The sequence below is a fragment of the Plecotus auritus genome, assembly GCF_963455305.1.
Source record: "Plecotus auritus genome assembly, chromosome: 3".
Taxonomy (NCBI): domain Eukaryota; kingdom Metazoa; phylum Chordata; class Mammalia; order Chiroptera; family Vespertilionidae; genus Plecotus; species Plecotus auritus.
Window position 1 is genome coordinate 101,595,978 of NC_137772.1, and position 18,540 is coordinate 101,614,517.

Below are 18,540 nucleotides of genomic sequence, written 5' to 3' on the forward strand. Positions count from 1 at the left end.
TCCAATGGTCTTAGGCCACCCTGCTAGCGGTTCTCAACCTGTGGGTCGCGACTCACAGGTTGAGAACCACTGTTGTAGAAACTAAGACTATCAGACTCAGCCTTTGGGCTAAGGAGTCTCTGACCACTGAACCACTAGGGACTTCAAACTGTCAGACCTCAATCAGGTTGCCCAGAGCCAGAAAGAAACAGTGACTCACATTACATGAAACAATTACAAAGGGACAGCAAAAATGGGGAGACACGAAAACAATCCCCAAAGGAAAGAAAAGGAGGAATCACCAGAAAAGGAACTAAATGAAATGGAGGCAAGTAATTTGTCAGATTAAGAATTCAAAGTAATGATTAAAAAGATGCTCAAACATCTGGCTATGAATTAAAAGCAACTCAATGAAAATAATAAGGAGCTGAATGAGAAATTCACCAACACAGATAAGAATCAAGAGGAAATGAAAAATGACATAGTTGCAATAAAGAACACCCTGAAAAGTTTCAACAGTAGTCTAGAAGAAGCTGTGGACCAAATCAGCAAGTGAGAAGACAGGGTAGAAAAAACACCCAATCTGAATAGCAATTTGGGAAAAAAAATTAAAAAGCAGGAAGAGAGTTTAAGGGAGTTTTTTGACAACATGAAATGAAGTAACATCCACATAATAGGGGTCCAGAAGGAGAAGAAGCTGAGAAAGGAATAAAAAACATGTTTTAAAAAAATGATAGAAAACTTCCCAGACTTGGGGAAGAAAAAAGTCACACAAGTCCAGGGAGCACAAGGAGTCACAAATAAGATGAACCCAAAAAGAAACACAGCAAAACACATCATAATAAAAATGGTGAACATTAAAAACAAAGTAAGAATCTTAAGGACTGCAAGAGAGAAAGAGAAAGTTACCTACAAGTGATCTCCCATTACTATCAGTTGATTTCTCAACAGAAACATATCAGGCCAGAAGGAAGTGGCAGGAAGTATATGAAGTAATAAAAAACAAGGGACTGATTCCAAGATTATGCTATCCAGCAAGGCTATCATTCAAAATTGAAGGTGAAATCAGGAGCTTCACAGACAAAAAAAAAAAAAAAAAAAAAAAAAAAAAAAAAAAAAGCTAATGGACTTTATTACCACCTAACCATCAATGCAAGAAATCCTAGAGGGAAGACTGTAAGAAGAAGAAATAGAAAGAAAGGCAGAAACACAGGCATAAAAATTTTAAACGGCAACAAACAAGTACCTTAAATGTAAATGAATTAAAAGCTCCAATCAAAAGACATAAGGCAGCCTAATGGATAAGAAAACATGACCAAAATATATGCTATCTACAAGAGACCCACCTCAGAACAAAGGACCCACACAGACTGAAAGTGAAAAGATGGAAAAAAATGTTTTCAGGCAAATGGAAATGAAAAAATAAAAAAGCTGAGGTAGCAATAATTATATCTGACAAAATAGACCTCAAAGAGAAGGCCAGAAGAAGAGATAAGAAAGGCCACTTCATAATACTAAAGAGATTGATAAAACAAGAGGATATAACTCTGTACCCAATACAGGAGAATCCAAATACATAAAATAACTTCTGGAAGATATCAAGAGAGATCGACAGCAATATAATCATAGTAGGGTACTTTAATACCTCATTGACATCACTGGATACATCTTCTAGACAAAAAATCAACAAGGAAACATCAATACTAAATGACTCAATAGATCAGATGGAATTAATTGACATCTTCAGAACATTTCACCCCAAAGCAATGGAATGTACATTCTTCTAAAGTGCACATAGGACATTTTCAAAGATAGACCACATATTAGGACAAAGGCTAAGTCTCTACAAATTCAAGAAGATTGAAATCATATCAAGCATCTTCTCAGATCACAATGGCATAAAATTAGAAGTCAACTACAATTAAAAACACTCAAAAACAAAAAGCAAATAGAGGCTGAATAGCATGCTCTTAAACAATGAATGGGTTACCAAAGAGGTCAAAGAACAAATAAAAACATCCTAGAAATAAATTACAATGAAAGCAAAACAACTCAAAATTTATGGAATACAGTGAAAGCAGTCCTGAAAAGGAAGTTCATAGAGGTCTACCAAAAAAAATTTTTTTTTCTAATAAGTTTTCTAACCCCACAACTTAAAGAATTAGAAAAAGAGCAACAAGAAAAGCCCAGAGTAAGCAGAAGGAAGGAAGTAATAAAAATCAGAGAGGAAATAAAAGACGTAGAGACCTAAATAAATAAATAAATAAATAAATAAATAAATAAATAAAATCACTAAAACCAAGAGCTGGTTCTTTCAAAGGATAAACAAGATTTATGAAACTCTAGCCAGGCTCACCAAGAAACAAAGAGAGATGACCCCAATAAACAAAATCAGAAATGAAAGAAGTACAATAACTACTGACCCCACAGAAATACAAAGGATCATAAAAAAAAATAATATGAACAATGACATTCCAACAAACTGGACAACCTAGATGAAATGGACATGTTCCTAGAAAAATACCATATTCAAAAAGTCAATCAGGATGAATCAAAAAACTTGAATAGGTCAATAACTACTGATGAAATTGAAGAAGTAATAATAGAAACTTCCAGAAAACAAAAGCTTTGGTCCTCATGGCTTCACAGGGGATTTTTATCAAACATTCAAAGAATAATTAACACCTATCCCCCTCAAACTATTCCAAAAACTTCAAGAGGAAGGAACACTTCCAAGCTCTTTCTATGAGGCCAGCATTACTCAAATCTTAAAACCAGATAAAGACCCTACAAAGAAAGAGAATTACAGGCCAATATTCCTGATGAACATAGATGCTAAAATCCTCAACAAAATATTAGCAAGTTTGATCCAGCATTACATTAAAAAGGTCATACATCATGAGCAAGTGGGATTTATTCCAGGGATGCAAGACTGGTACAATATCCACAAATCAATAAATGTGTTACAGCACATTAACAGACTTCAAAAGACAGATATCACATGATCATATCAATTGATATAGAAAAAGCATTTGACAAAATCCAACACCCTTTTTTGATAAAAACTCTCAGCACAGTGGGATAGAGGGATCATGCCTCAACATAATAAAAGCTTTATATGACAAACGAACAGCCAAAATCACACTCAATGTGCAAAAACTAAAACCAATTCCCCAAGAACAGGAAGAAGACAGGGATTTCACCACTCCTGTTCAACATAGTACTGGAAGTGCTAGCCATAGTTATCAGACAAGAATCTATAATAATAAAAACATAATATGCAAATCAACCAAAGGGCTGAACAGTGGAACAACCATCCAGATGACCATCCAGATGACCATGCTATGACACCCACTGGTGCCAGGCCAGCCAAGGCAGATGTGATATGATTGGTTGGGTGCCCAGCCATTGCCCCATGATTGTCCTGCAGAGGGAGGCCCAGGCCACTGGCCAGTGGGGTGATCAATCAATCAGGGGGCTCCATGATCACCCCAAAGAGGGAGGCTCAGGCCACCAAAGGTGGGCTATGGAGAGTGGACGGGGCCTCCCTCTGCAGGGGTGATCTATCACAGAGCCCCGGCCAGGTGGGCAGGGCCTACATCTTTGGAGCAATTGATCATGGGGCTCCTGGACTGTGAAAGGGCACAGGCCAGGCTTATGGACCCCCCCCCAAGTGCATGAATTTTGTGCACCGGGCCTCTAGTCCTATATAATAAAAGCCTAATATGCTAAGTGTCCAGTCGACCGGTCTGCCATTCAACCAATCAAAGTGTAATATGTCAATGATATACTAAGGCTGCTCAACCGCTCGCTATGACATGCACTGACCACCAGGGGGCAGATAGTCGACCAGTTGACCAGTAGCTATGATATGCACTGACCACCAGGGGGCAGACCCTCTGACTGGTAGGTTAACTTGCTGCTGGAGTCCAGCCAATTAAGACTGAGATAGCCCTGGAGCCCTCTCATGGTCCCTCCATGGCTGGCCAACTTCCTGTGTCCCTCTCCAACCCCGATCATACACCAGTGGGGTCCCTCGGCCTGGCCTGCACCCTCTTGCAATCCAGGACCCCTTGGGGGCTGTCAGAAAGCTGATTTCAGCCCTATCCCACAGGCCAGGCCAAGAGACCTCACTGGTACACGAATCTGTGCACCAGGACTCTAGTAAGAAATAAAAGACATCCAAATTGGAAAAAATAAAATAAAACTGTCATTATTCACAGATGACATCATATTGTACATAGAAAACCCTAAAGACTTGACCAAAAAACTACTAGAATTAATAAATGAATTTGGCAATGTAGCAGAATACAAAATTAACACCCAGAAATCTATGGTATTTTTATATACCAAGTAGAGGCCCAGTGCACAAAATTTGTGCACTGGAAGGGGGTTTCCCTCAGCCCAGCCTGCACCCTCTCCAATCTGGGACCACTTGGGTAATGTCTGATTGTCGAACATCCCTCTCACAATCAGGGACTGCTGGCTCCCAATCGCTTGCCTGCCTGCCTGCCTGATTGCCACTAACCATTTCTGCCTGCCAGCCTGATCAACCCCTAACCACTCCCCTGCCAGCCTGATCAACACCTAACTGCTCCCCTGCTGGCCCAGTCACCCCCAACTGCCCTCCCTTGCAGGCATGGTCACCCCCAACTGCCCTCCCCTGCAGGCCTGATCGCCCACAACTGCCCTCCCCTGCTGGCCATCTTGTGGTGGCCATCTTGTGACTACATGGGGGTGGCCATCTTGTGCAAGGGTGTGATGGTCAATTTGCATATTACCTCTTTATTATATAGGATAATGAACTCACAGAAAGGAATAAACTTAATCAAAGAGGTAAAAGGACTGTACTCAGAAAACTACAGGACATTGAAACAAAGAGATAGAGGAAGATATAAACAAATATAAGAATATATAGTGTTCATTGATTGGTAGAATCAATATCATTAAAATGTCCATATCACTCCAAGCAGTCTATATATTCAATGCAATCCCTATTAAAATACCAATGGCATATTTCAAACTCTTCAAAAATTTATATGGAATAAGAAAAGACCCCGAATAGCCACAGCAATCTTGAGAAAAAAAAGAACAAAGTTGGAGGGATCAAAATATCAAGTTATACTACAAAGCCACTGTAATGAAAACAGCCTGGTACTGGTACATGAACAGACATATAGACCAATGAAACAGAATAAAGAATCCAGAAATTTACCCAAACCATTATGCTCAATTAATATTTGACTAAGAAGGCAAAAGCATACAATGGAGTCAAAAGCATTCAATAAATGGTGTTGGAAAAATTAGACTGGTACATGCAAAAAAAATGAAACTAGACCACCAACTTACACCATACATAAGAATTAATGCAAAATAGATAAAAGACTGAAATGTAAGACAGGAAACCATAAAAATCTTAGAAGTGTAGAGAGCGCCTGGGAGAGCACCTGAGCAAAGGTCGTCGGTTGAGTCCAGCAGAATCGGCAAAGCCATGTCCTGGAAGCATACCTAGCCAAAGGCAAGAATGTTGTCAGTCCTGAGCTATAGCTCAGGTGCCAAGGGGTGGGTGCCATTATCTAATTTCAGCCAGGCACTAGGGGCAGATGCAATTATCTGGGCTCAGTGAGGCCTGACAATTATGAGAAGCCACAAGAATGAAGAATTGCAGCTTGATCTTTAAGCATGACTTCACATAATTTTCTTTGTCTTAAACTCTAGTAAGACTTCCTGGTATCATGCTGTATATAATAAACGCGCTGCACTAGCTCTAGGTCACTGTCTCACCTGGTCCTAGCTTTACCTACTGTCTCTTTCTTTTTCTCAATCCCCAGTTGCCCCTACTCAGGACTCATTCATTCTCTAGCCATGCTGGTCATGGATGAAGAACCCCCATATAGAAGAATCCATAGGCAGCAAAATTTCAGACACATCTCATAGCAATATGTTTATACATCTCCTAGGACAATGGAAACTAAGGAGAAAATAAACAAATGGAACTACATCAAAATAAAAGGCTTCTGCACAGCAAAAGAAACTATCCACAAAACAACAAGAGCACTCACTGAATGGGAGAACATATTTGCCAGTGATACATCCAATAAGGGGTTAATCTCCAAAATTTATAGGGAACTCATATGACTTAACAAAAAGAAGATAAACAATCCAATTAAGAAATGGGCAAATGACCTAAATAGACACTTCTAGAAAGTGGACATACAGAAGACCAAGAGGCATATAAAAAATGCTTAGTCACTAATCATAGGAGAAATGCAAATCAAAACAAGAATGAGGTACCACCTCACACCTGTCAGAAAGGCTATCATCAACAAATCAACAAAAAACAAGTGCTGGTGATGATGTGGAGAAAAGGGAACCCTCGTACACTGCTGGTGGGAATGCAAACTGATCAGCCTCTGTGGAAAACAGTATGGAGTTTCCTCAAAAAATTAAATATCAATAAAAATATACTTGAAAAAAATTAAATATTGGAACTTCCACTTGACCCAGTGATTCCAGTTCTAGGAATATATCCCAAGAAATCAGAAACACCAATCAGAAAGCACATATGCACCCCTATGTTCATAGCAACACAATTCACCATAGCTAAGATTTGAAAACAACCTAAGTGCCCATCAGCAGATGAGTGGATTAAAACTATGATACATCTACACAATGGAATACTATGTCGCTACAAAAAATAAAGAACTCCTTCCATTTGTAACAGTATGGATGAACCTGGAGAGTATTATATTAAGTGAAATAAGCCAGTCAGAGAAAGATGAGTTTCACATGATCTCACTCATTTGTGGAATATAATGAACAACATAAACTGATGAACAAAAATAGATCCAGAGACATAGAAGCATCAAGCAGACTGTAAAACCTCAGAGGGAGAGCAGGAGAAGGTGGGCAGGGGGGTAGAGATCAATCCATGAACTTGTATGCATATAAGCATAACCAATGGACACAGACAATAGAGGGGTGAAGGCCTGGCCTGGGGGGCGGGAGCAGTGTGGGAGAGGTCAGTGGGGGGGGGAAAGAAGACATATGTAATACTTTCCACAATAATAAATTTTTTTAAAAGAAATAGTTATGCTGTCCTTATTAAAAAAAAAGGATTGATTAAATAAATAAGTAAATAAAGGCAGTCTGAATTCAAAGCCTATATATTTGGTCATAATGCTTCTCTATTCATACATTTATATTATTTTTTTCAGCAGGCTCAGGAGCTCTACCAGCAAAAGTGCTTCATGCCTCTCCAGGGACTTTATTGTTACCACCCATTTTCTATCTCTTCCTCTGCCATGCCCCACCTGGTAGTATCACAAATGCAAGGAATGGCAAAGCAATAAAAGTTACTGTTATAATAGTAATTTCAACTTATAAAACTCTTATATACATCATGTAACGTAGCCCTCACGACAGCTGTATAAAGAACATATCATTTCCTCAATCTTATAAATGAAGCTACATATGTAATTATTAAGGTTAAGACGACACTGCTATAACAGAGAGACAAAAGAATGCCGTGCATTTGATAAGATAGATATTTGTTCCTCTCACACTTTATAGTATGGAAGTTGGAGGCTCATGCTGGCAGGGCAGCTATATGTTGTGAAGTAATCTTGAGACCCAGGATGCTACTAGTACATCTTGTTGGTCTGCCATCCCCTAGTGTTGTTGCCCCCAACTGCACTGCAGAAGCTGGGTCATCCCAGGTCCAGGATCCAGCCCAAGAAAGGGGCGAAAAGAAGGAGAAAGAGTTCAGGTCAGGCAATTTTCTCACGCATCACCGCTCTTTTCATTGCATCAGTGAGAACTTAGTAATGAAACCATAGCTATAAAGGGTGCCAAGCAATGTGGACTCTAGCTGGGCAGCCATGTGCCCAGGAGGGAGGAAGGAACAGATCTGGGAGAACAACAGATTTTGGGAAGGCTAAGTGACTTTACTAAATGCACTTAACTAATGAGCTCAAACCCCTTCCAACTCCAACCCCACAGTTGATTTTCCTACACCAGAGCATCTTACAGAGAAAATCAAACAACTAAATTTAAAGTCAATTGTTCTCATATTAAGGAGAGGCTGCAGCATGGGAAACAAGTCTGAAGATTGGCATCTCTCAGAGGTCCCAGCAGAGATGGCGAGTGACACAACAGCCTTCAAAATTGTACAAGGGTTAATTGTACCATCATCGACTTACTCACTTCTGGTTTCTCTGAATGTCTGAAGTTTTTGTAAAAATTTGGCACTAGTTGGGACTGAAAAGGAGCAGATATTCAAACAGCTGTTAGCAATGATGGCACCTGGGAGCTTACTGTGACATTTTTGGAGATAGAGATATGGAGGATGAAGTGAGAGATAGAAGACTGAGAGCCCTCAAGCCAGCATTTAATGGAAAACGGTTTGAGGCACACTAAGAGCATGCCAATATGGCTAACACATGGAAGCCAATAGGACTGGGCAGAAAGACTGGGGTAGGTTCCTAAGAACTCTGTGGAAGGAATAGCAAGATGAGTCTGCCAACATTAATGTGGCCCAAAAACGAGAGGTAAAAAGAAATGGTGAATCATAATACTCCATCCCCCACCCACCACCACCACCACCACCACTACCACACACAGAGATCTGAGTGGGTTGATTTGATAGAACCTTCAGACATCCCTTGAGGGTCTTCTCCATCCCCTTCTCATCACTCCTTCTGAAAACCCCCGAGCTGAGGTTTCCTTTTTCATCTTATGCTTAAGTCTCCCTTAGATCACATGGAAATGGCTCTCTTCCCTCTTAGACTTTTACACGCTTCAAACTTTCAGGCAGCCCTGATCTGCATCCGGTTTCTTCATCTTTCCTTCTAAGTGGGTCCTGCCCCTCCTAGATCATTGCAGCTGCTCTGCCCTGAGAGCTCTCTCTCTCTCTTTCTCTCTCTCTCTCTCTCTCTCTCTCTCTCTCTCTCTCTCTCTCTCTCTCTCTCCTCTCTCCTCTCTCTCTTTCTTCTCTCTCTCCTCTCTCTCCTCTCTTCTCTCTTCCTGAGCTTCAAGTCCTTGGTGCCCAGACTGCAAATGACCCTTGCCATCACAGCATCACACTCCAAAGGAAAACATCATCTTTCCAGACATGACATTTTACCAAATAACAGAGCAGTTATATTGTGTTTTCCAGGTTACAAAGTTGGCGGCCAGTACAACACTGGCCAGGTGTCTGTACAGACCTAGCCTTCACCTTTCCAGGGGACACTTCCACTTTGGGATCTCTTCAAGGTCAGGAATAGAACCTAGTGACTAATACCACTCCATTCAACCTACAGATAAAAAAATGAAGGCCAGAGTGGCAGAATGGCAGAACTAAAATCTTTTTTTCTTATTTTTTATTTATTGATTTTTAAAGAGGGAGAGAAACATCAATTTGTTGTTCGACTTATTTATGCATTCATTGGTTGCCTCTTGTATATATCCTGACCAGTATTCAACCCACAACATTAGCATATTGGGACAATGCTCTAACCAACTGAGCAACCAAACCAGGGCAACTGAACTTAAATCTTAGAGTTGACAGCCTAGAGCAGTGCTTCTCAAATTCTAATGTGCATATGAATTAGCTCAGATTTCACATTCTGCATTTCTAACAAGCTCCCAGTGTATGCTGTGCTAGTCCCTACATCTAATGACTCCATGTGTCACCCCTCTGTACCCACATCTTAATCTACTGAATAGATTTGTGGAATTCATTTTTTAAATTTATCTTTATTGCTGAAAGTATTACAGATGCCTCTCCCCCTTTTAATTCCCATTGATACCCTCCACCCTGCACCCACCCCTCCCAAACCTTCACCACACTGTTGTCTTTGTCCATGGGCTATGCATATAAGTTTCCAAGTTAATCTCTCCCCACTAAACTCTCCAACCCTGCCTTCCTTCTGAGATTTGAAGTCTATTCCATGCTTCTATGTCTCTGGATCTATTTTGTTCATCAATTTACTTTTTTCATTAGATTCCACATATGAGTGAGATCATGTGATATTTATCTTTCTCCTACTGGCTTATTTCACTTAGCATAATACTTTCCAGGCATTCTGTCCCAAATGGTAAGAGATCCTTCTTTTTTACCACTGCATACTATTCCATGGTGCGAATGTACCACAGCTTTTTTATCCACTCATCTATGATGGGCCCTTGGGTTGTTTCCAAATCTTAGGTATTGTAAATTGTGCTGCTATGAACATAGGGCTGCATGTATTCTTTCTGATTGGTGTTTCAGGTTTCTTAGGATATATTCCTAGAAGTAGGATCACTGGGTCAACTGGGAGTTCCATTTTTAACTTTCTGAGGAAACTCTATACTGTTTTTCACAGTGGCTGCAGCAGTCTGCATTCCCACCAGCAGTGTAATAGGGTTCTCTTTTCTCCACATCCTCACCAGTACTTGTCATTTGTTGATGGTAGACATTCTGGCAGGTGTGAGGTGATACCTCATTGCCTTTTTAATTTGCAACTCTCTGATGATTAGTGATTTTGAACATTTTTACATATGTCTCTTGGCCAAGCCATTACACTCAATTAATATTTGACAAAGGAGGCAAGAGCATACCATGGAATAAGGGCAGTCACTTCAATAAATGTTGTTGGGAAAATTGGACAGGTACACGCAAAAGAAAGAAAGAAAGGAAGAAAGAAGGAAAGAAAGAAAGAAAAAAAGAAAAAAAGAAAGAAAGAAAGAAAGAAAGAAAGAAAGAAAGAAAGAAAGACCAGACCACCAACTTACACCATACACAAGAATAAACTCAAAATGGATAAAATACTTAAATGTAAGTCATGAAAGCATAAAAATCTTAGAAGAAGCCATAGGCAGCAAACTCTCCAATACCACTCGTAGTGATATGTTTATGGATACATCTCCTAGGGCAAGGGAAACTAAGGAGAAAATAAACAAATGGGACTATATCAGACGAAAAAGTATTTGCACAGAAAAAGAAACCATCAACAAAATGAAAAGGGAACCCACTGTATGGGAGAACATATTTGCCAATTATACATCTGATAAAGGGTTAATTTCCAAAATATATAAGGAAACCATACAATTTAACAAAAGGGATACAAACAATCCAATTAAAAAATGGGCAAAGGACCTAAATAGATACTTCTCCAAAGTGGAAACAGATTTGTGAAATTCTGTATTTCAACTCTGTGACAAAATGTGCTTTATAAATATGAGATGACATATGAAATGATTCTAGAATTAGGAATCTAATGTTTATATTCTGGTATTAAGCATGCAGAGTTTTTCATTTTATCTATAATTTCTTCAACCACTAAGTGAATTTTATGAAGACCTAACAAACATTTTGATAATATGAAGTTAACTTTTTATCATGATTTGCCATCATTTCCCTTAGAAAATGCTTGCTCATATCGGTGAAAGTTTATTTTTAAACTAGAGGCCTGGTGCATGAAATTAGTGCATGGGTGAGGGGAGTCTTCAGCCTGGCCTGCACCCTCTTGCAATCCGGGACCCCTCAGGGGATGTCTGACTGCGGGATCATGCCTAAACCGGAAGTCGGACATCCCTCTCGCAATCTGGGACTGCTCGCTCCTAATCGCTCCCTTGCCTGCTTGCCTGCCTGCCTGATCGCTCCTAACCCCTCTGCCTGCCTGCCTAAACACCCCTAACCTCTCTGCCCACCTGCCTGATTGCCCCTAACTCCTCTGCCTGCTTTCCTGATCACCCCAACCACTCGCTTGCCTGCCTGATCACCCCAACAACTCACCTGCTTGCCTGATCACCCCTAACTACTCGCCTGCCTGCCTATAACCACTCTGCCTGCCTTCCTGATCACCCCAACCACTCGCTTGCCTGCCTGATCACCCCAACAACTCACCTGCTTGCCTGATCACCCCTAACTACTCGCCTGCCTGCCTATAACCACTCTGCCTGCCTTCCTGATCACCCCTGACCACTCACATGCCTGCCTGATCACCCCTAACTGCCTCTTCCTTGGCCCCTGCCCACCATGGCAGCCACCTCTGCCTCGGCCCTCGCCACCTCGGCTTCGTCTAGAAGCGTGTCTGGAAGGTTGTTCAGCTGCCCGGTCTAATTAGCATATTACACTTTTATTATTATAGATATGGGAGAAAAACAGAAGAAAGTTCTCCTCTAGTATTTTAAGCCCATTTAGTCATGCTGATAATTTTCCATAAGAACTTAATTTCCTCCAATTCCTCCAGACAACTTATGGAACATGAGTTTGTTATCATCCATTCAATATGTTGTTGTCACTTTGAACTTCTAAAGTTTTCAGTACTAATTATGAGGCATCTGAGAGATCACAGTAATTCCCTAGGAACACCTTTCAATCACAGAGCCTGCAAGGTGATTGATTTCATAAAACAAATGGCTGCTTATGACTTTAAATCGTAAGTTTGGATTTTCAAATCACCTTCAACTAATTCACAAATGGTATCACTAAACAGTGACATATTTAATAAGGTAAATTACCCTGAAAATGAGACACAATACCCTCCCCACTTCTACCACACCTCAAAGGGAGATTAAAACAACAGTTTCATGTCAATAAAAGCTAAACTAGAAAGGTATTTTTCATCAATAATTTAAAATGATCATTCCTCTAACAGTGTAGCAGATATTAATTTTCTTAATTTAATGAGAAATAACTTTCTCACCACTGGAAATACCGGTATCCCTTGGTTTCTTTAAAACTAAATGTTTTGTTTTTTAACAAACAATTTAATCATAGGTTGTATTTCATCTGCCCAATTTCAGTTCCTTTTCTATTTCTTAAAGTTTCACAAGTCATATCATCTATCACTGGATCATGTTTTACTAACTTTCTAGCAGTAGATGGACATTTCTTTAGCCTTTTTTCATAACAGTATAACATGTAATTAAATATAGGGTATATCTGAGCACCTCATAAAAAAAGATATTGTTTAGACACTGGGTAAATAAAGGTTATTAATAGTAACAACTGGCCTCATGAAACAATAATCAATCTATTGCCTATTTCAGTCACTCATTCATGTATTCCACATTTTTTGAATGTCTATGATGGGAAATTCACTTGGGATCCAAAGATAAATGGGGCATGATCTCTATAGTCAAGATATTCAAGGTCTATTGGAGAGAACGACTAGTTAAGACAATTGTCCTTCAGTGTGATAAGTCTACTACAGAAGAATGCTGTGGTTTTGTGGGAGCACACTGAAGAAGCTTATAACTATGGAGGCCAAGGAAGTGTTATATAAGAGATTCTTGAACTTGATGAGTAGAAGTTATTCATTCCTAGAGGTGGAGAAGAGGAAATGGACATACCTGACTAAGGGAATGGCACCTGCAAAGATCAAGAATTTATGGAGGCAATGTACATGAAATTCAAGTATATTAGAGTAGTTTGTAGTAGAAAGTGAGAAGGAAGTGGAAAAAGATGTGCCTAGAGAAGGGTTGGAAAGTGAATAGAAGAAGATTCAACCCCAGTCCTTCTAACTCCGAGCATTGGTACTTTCATCATCCTAAGCTGTGCAGGGCAAGTATATGACAAGCCATACACATTTTCCATTCCAAAGAAGGCTGGAGGAGGTAGAGGTTGCTTTAGGCTAGATCAATCAGGGATGGCTCCATGGAGCAAGAAGAAACTGCAGTTTCTTTTTCATGTTGAACAGTTAGACACTGTCAGGTTTGAGTGATCCTGTATTATTTCTCTCCCTTCCCCACTGGATCATTTCCAATAAAATATAATAATGCTTTTCATCTTTAGAAAACCTTACCTAACACCACATCCCACATACTCTCCTATTCTACCTTATTTCCTTGATCCTCTTACTTTGTAATTTCTTGAAAGGGTCTTTTAAACAAGACATTTTCCAATTTCCCACTTGTAGTTCTATTCTCAACCACTCTACTCTGGCTTCCCACCATCTTCCTCATGAAATGTTTCTTGTCAAGGTCACCAGTCAGTAAGCATTCAAAATTGTGGCTACTCATTTCTCCTTGAAAAACTCTTCTCTCATGGCTTCTTTGACCTCATACTTTCCTGATTTTATTTCTATTTTCCCTCTCACTCTATCTCAACCACTTTCCCTACCCAACCCTTAATGTTGAGGAAACTGAAGGCTTAAATTTAAGCTTACTTCTCCATTCTCTACTTTATTTTCCTAGATAATTTCAACAATTATTTTGGAGTTAAGTGTATTATGCTACTAACTTTGAAATGTCTACCTCCTCTGAAATCCAGAGGTAACTGTCTAAATTCCTACTTGACATCTTCATTTGAAATTCTCAGAAAGAATTCATATTAATATCCTCAAAGCAGAATTCATTCTCTCTCCATTCTGCCCTCTACCTTCAATCTTATCCATCCCATTAGCTACTCACCCCCCAAAATAATGGGATAGTAAGAAGGAGCAAAGGAAGACACAAAGCAGCCAACTCATACAAGATTAATAAAATCTGTACTTAAATACCTTGTATCAGATAATTATCCATAGCTTTTATAATAAACTAGAGGCCTGGTGCATGAAATTCATGCATGGGAGGGGTGGGTCTCTCAGCCTGGCCTGCACTCTCTCCAATCTGGGATCCCTCTCGCAATCTGGGACCACTGGCTCCTAACCGTTGCCTGCCTGCCTGCCTGATCACCCTTAACCACCTCTGCCTGCTGGCCTGATGCCCCTAACTACCCTCCCCTGCCAGCCTGATCGCCCCCAACTGCCCTCCTCTGCCGGCCTGATCACCCCCTAACTGCTCATCGTGCTGGCCTGTTCGCCCCTAATCACCTCTGCCTCAGCCCCTGCCACTGTGGCTTTGTCCAGAAGGACGTCCAGAAGATGTCGGGAAGATGTCCGGTCTAATTAGCATATTACCCTTTTATTAGTATAGATAAACTCTAAAATGCTAGTGGCTTAATGCAAGAGAAATTTATAATTTATGGTACAGTACAAATGGGTGTTTATGAACTATCTTCACATGGTAATTTAGGATAGGCACTTTCTCTCCTGAGGCTCTACCAACAATTTAGGCCTCGGGAGATCTTTGAATCTAGCCAGAGGTCCTGGTAAGAAAAATCAGAGAATACACAACCATTTCTTAAACTCCAGCTCAGAAGAGAAACATAACTTCTGTTAACATTCTACTAGTGAAAACTAGTCATATGACCTACTTTGATTCAAGGGGATCTGAGAAGTGTAGTCTCTAGCTCAGAAGTTGTCCACTGTGTAAATGTGTGGTAGACAGCTAGTTTTCTTTGCCACAGCTAGATAAACCAAGGAACCCAGAATTGTAGCTTACCTAAAGATAATTAAAGATATGAGGAGAAATTACAAATTTAAAATAAAGAAAAATATTTTTCAAGGAAAGAAAAAAGAGAGGATTGTAAGAGTATACAAAGGAAAATGAGATGTCAAAGTGCTACAGAGTTTTTATGAGAGGATTTCTTTTCTGTAGTCAGCTTACCTGAAGCTCCTGAATGCAGACTCCTGCAGGTTATATCTCTTTAGGACATGAAGAAGGACAATTCCACCATGCTACCACAATAAAAGAAAAACTGAAAACTAAATGTCTACTAACTCCTGCCAGTGTTTTTAAATGGGCACACACACAAATATGTTCTGAGCGCTGCAATAAAGAGATAAATAATGAAATAAATAGGAAAAAAATGTATTGTCAGCTGATTATTCCCTGCCACTGCCTTATGTTCCTTGGGTGTCTATTAGAAATAAAGTTTTTAGTAAATATAGTTTAATTTGTACCCTGGCATCTTAACTAGGGACTTGACAGCCCTGTATAATGAGCTGCCAGGGAATGAGATGAACGGCAATGAAGAACTGAGTGCTCTAATCCCCCTTCCACCTCTTAGATTTCATGTTCTTATTACTCAGAAGTGGGTCATATTCATGACTACAATTTTATTTAAGTGAAGTGACAGATCAGCTGAAAAAACATATCCCTGACTTGAAGAAGACAGAAAATTACAAGGTCATGAAAATTCATGAATCATAGAGGGCACATTAGGGTCACAAACAATAACCAGATTGGCTGCCACAAGTTCTGCCTCTGAGAAGTTTGGATTCCCCATGGAATCAAGAAATTTGGACCCTGTCTACACCAGAGTAGAGAACATGGGATTGAGGGGGTTTAATGTTTAGTGGTGTCATGTCAAGTTGTGATCAGTATGAAATTTAAGGGTCTAACTCTTCTTCAAGACAAAAATTTAGCTCTAATAAGATGTTCTGAAACTTGTTAGAAATGAAAAATAAATAGCTGCTGGCAGTTTCCCATAAGTAAGGATGGCTGTGGGACATGTTCTTACCCATGTAGCTATCATAAAGGCTCTCAACTGGGTTACCATGGAGACAGCCTAGAAATCAAAGGCCTGACTTAAATTACTGAAATTTACTAATTCAAGAAGTAGAAAGTCTGAAAATTTGAATAGTTTTCCATTGAGATTGGTGATAGTTATCACAGGGTAAAAAAGAATAAAAACATTTTCTACATTGTTTATGAGCTGTGACACCAAGTTTATCTCAGTATACTTATTATTAGCTTATATCCAGAATTTTTTTATTACACCATAACTTCTATAGCTTTATGCTATCAATTTATATATGTATGGTTTATAATATATATGAGACTTATATATAACAAATGATAGCCACCTTCTTAAATAATCTACTTTCTATTTTAGCACAGTTTTGAAAGATGGCATAAGAATAATTCATTGGCAGGAAAACCTGCCATTTGACTAATATTCAGTGCTGTCATAGCTTGTTAATTGAATATGGTCATGAACACAAAACAGAAAGCTTTTGCACAGGAGACCACTCTGTTTGAAGACTATTCCTCAGGAATTATGAGCATTAGCATGTGGCCTAGGTAGTCAGTGTCATTAAAATAAGTTAAAGAATAATATGCACAAACACCCTTGCTTAGACCAAGTAGAAAATTTCCTATACAGTATGATCTGGTGTTTTCCCAAATACCACCTACCTAAAGGTTTCTGCCTCACTGGCCTAATAAACTCTGTCTTTCCAAACAACTCAACCTGAAACCAACACCCTATAGTCATTCTTATGCCTTAGACAGCAAGTGTAGAGTCAATGTCTCCATAGGAATGGGGAAATGAAAGTCCAAACCCAAAGAAGACACTTTGGTTGTTGACAACAGGTATCATGGACCAAAGCAAATTCTCATGACTCGTCAAGAAATAATAAGTGAACAAAAGGTTCTCTTTTCAGAAAGGGAAGGCAGAAGTGGCATGAAGTTTAAGAAATCCTTATTTCTTAGGTCTTCTCTTTCAGAAACAGAATGAGACTTTGCATGCATTGAAAATTAAATAAATTTACTAAAAATAAAGGAAATCCATTTCTCTAACATCCAATTTATCTCCTTGACATTTCCCTCATCCTTTTCTTATCCTTTCTCCAGGATCCTCAATCTACTCTTATTCCTATGCAGCAACTTCAACATATACTAACACCGGTAAAGAAAATATGAGTAATAGAAAATTTCAGTATCCACTCATTCATCCTTTCTCCTTACATGAAACATCCCAATTTTTTGGGGGGGAAGCAAGAGTACCCATGAAAAAGATCACTTCCCATGGAATGATCATGGAACCTAGTTCTCACCAACAAGATTAAAGCAGAGTAAGGAAGCTTTTGTTTTCCTAATAAAAAGTATAAGAATTGATCCATGAAAAAATGGCAGCCAGATAAGCAGACTTGTCCTGTATCTTGTCCCAGAGAAGATAGAAGAAGGAACTACCGTGTTTCCCCGAAAATAAGACATCCTCAAAAATAAGACCTACTTACAGGTTTCCTTCTGAGTGAAATATAAGGCATCCCCCGAAAATAAGGCCCCCAGGCTCTGTCTCAGAATGAAAATTAATTTACCGTAAACTGGTCACTAGGGCCGCCCCGACTGGCGTCTAGCAACCAGTGACGTTATGCGGAGTCCTGACATCACTGCTGTGTGGAGGTGGAGCGGAGGTCGGAGTGAGCGGTGAGCGCGGGGCGGGAGAGAGGAGGAGACTTTTGCAGATGCATGTAGAAGAACAGGAGGATTAGAGCGGACGGGACGCAGCGAAGGTGGTGAGTGCTGGTCTGTCTCTGGTGACACTACCTGATGCTCGCGGCTGCCTTCATGATGACTGAAAGTTCTCAGTCAGTGGCAGACCCTGCTCCAGCCCAAATCCAGGCCCCAGCAAGCCCAGTGACAGTCCCTAGGCAGGCCCCAGGGGGTAAATGTCTGATAAAGGGGTAGGGGGGATGTCTGGTGAAGGTGTTCAGTGGCACAGGGGTGGGGGGAGGGGGATCACTTAAAATGACACAGGAGGATCAGAGGGGACAATCAAAATGACACAGGAGGATCAAAAGGGGTTACTAAAATGGTAACCCCCCCTCTGATTCTCCTGTGCCATAATGATTCCCTCCTCTGACCCCCCCTGTGTCATTTTGAGTGATCCTTCTCCCCCACCTTGATACCCCAATTCCTTTTTTTTCACCCCTAGAAATGAGCGCAAAAAGAAAAAGCTACTCCGTGGAGTACAAGAAAGGAATC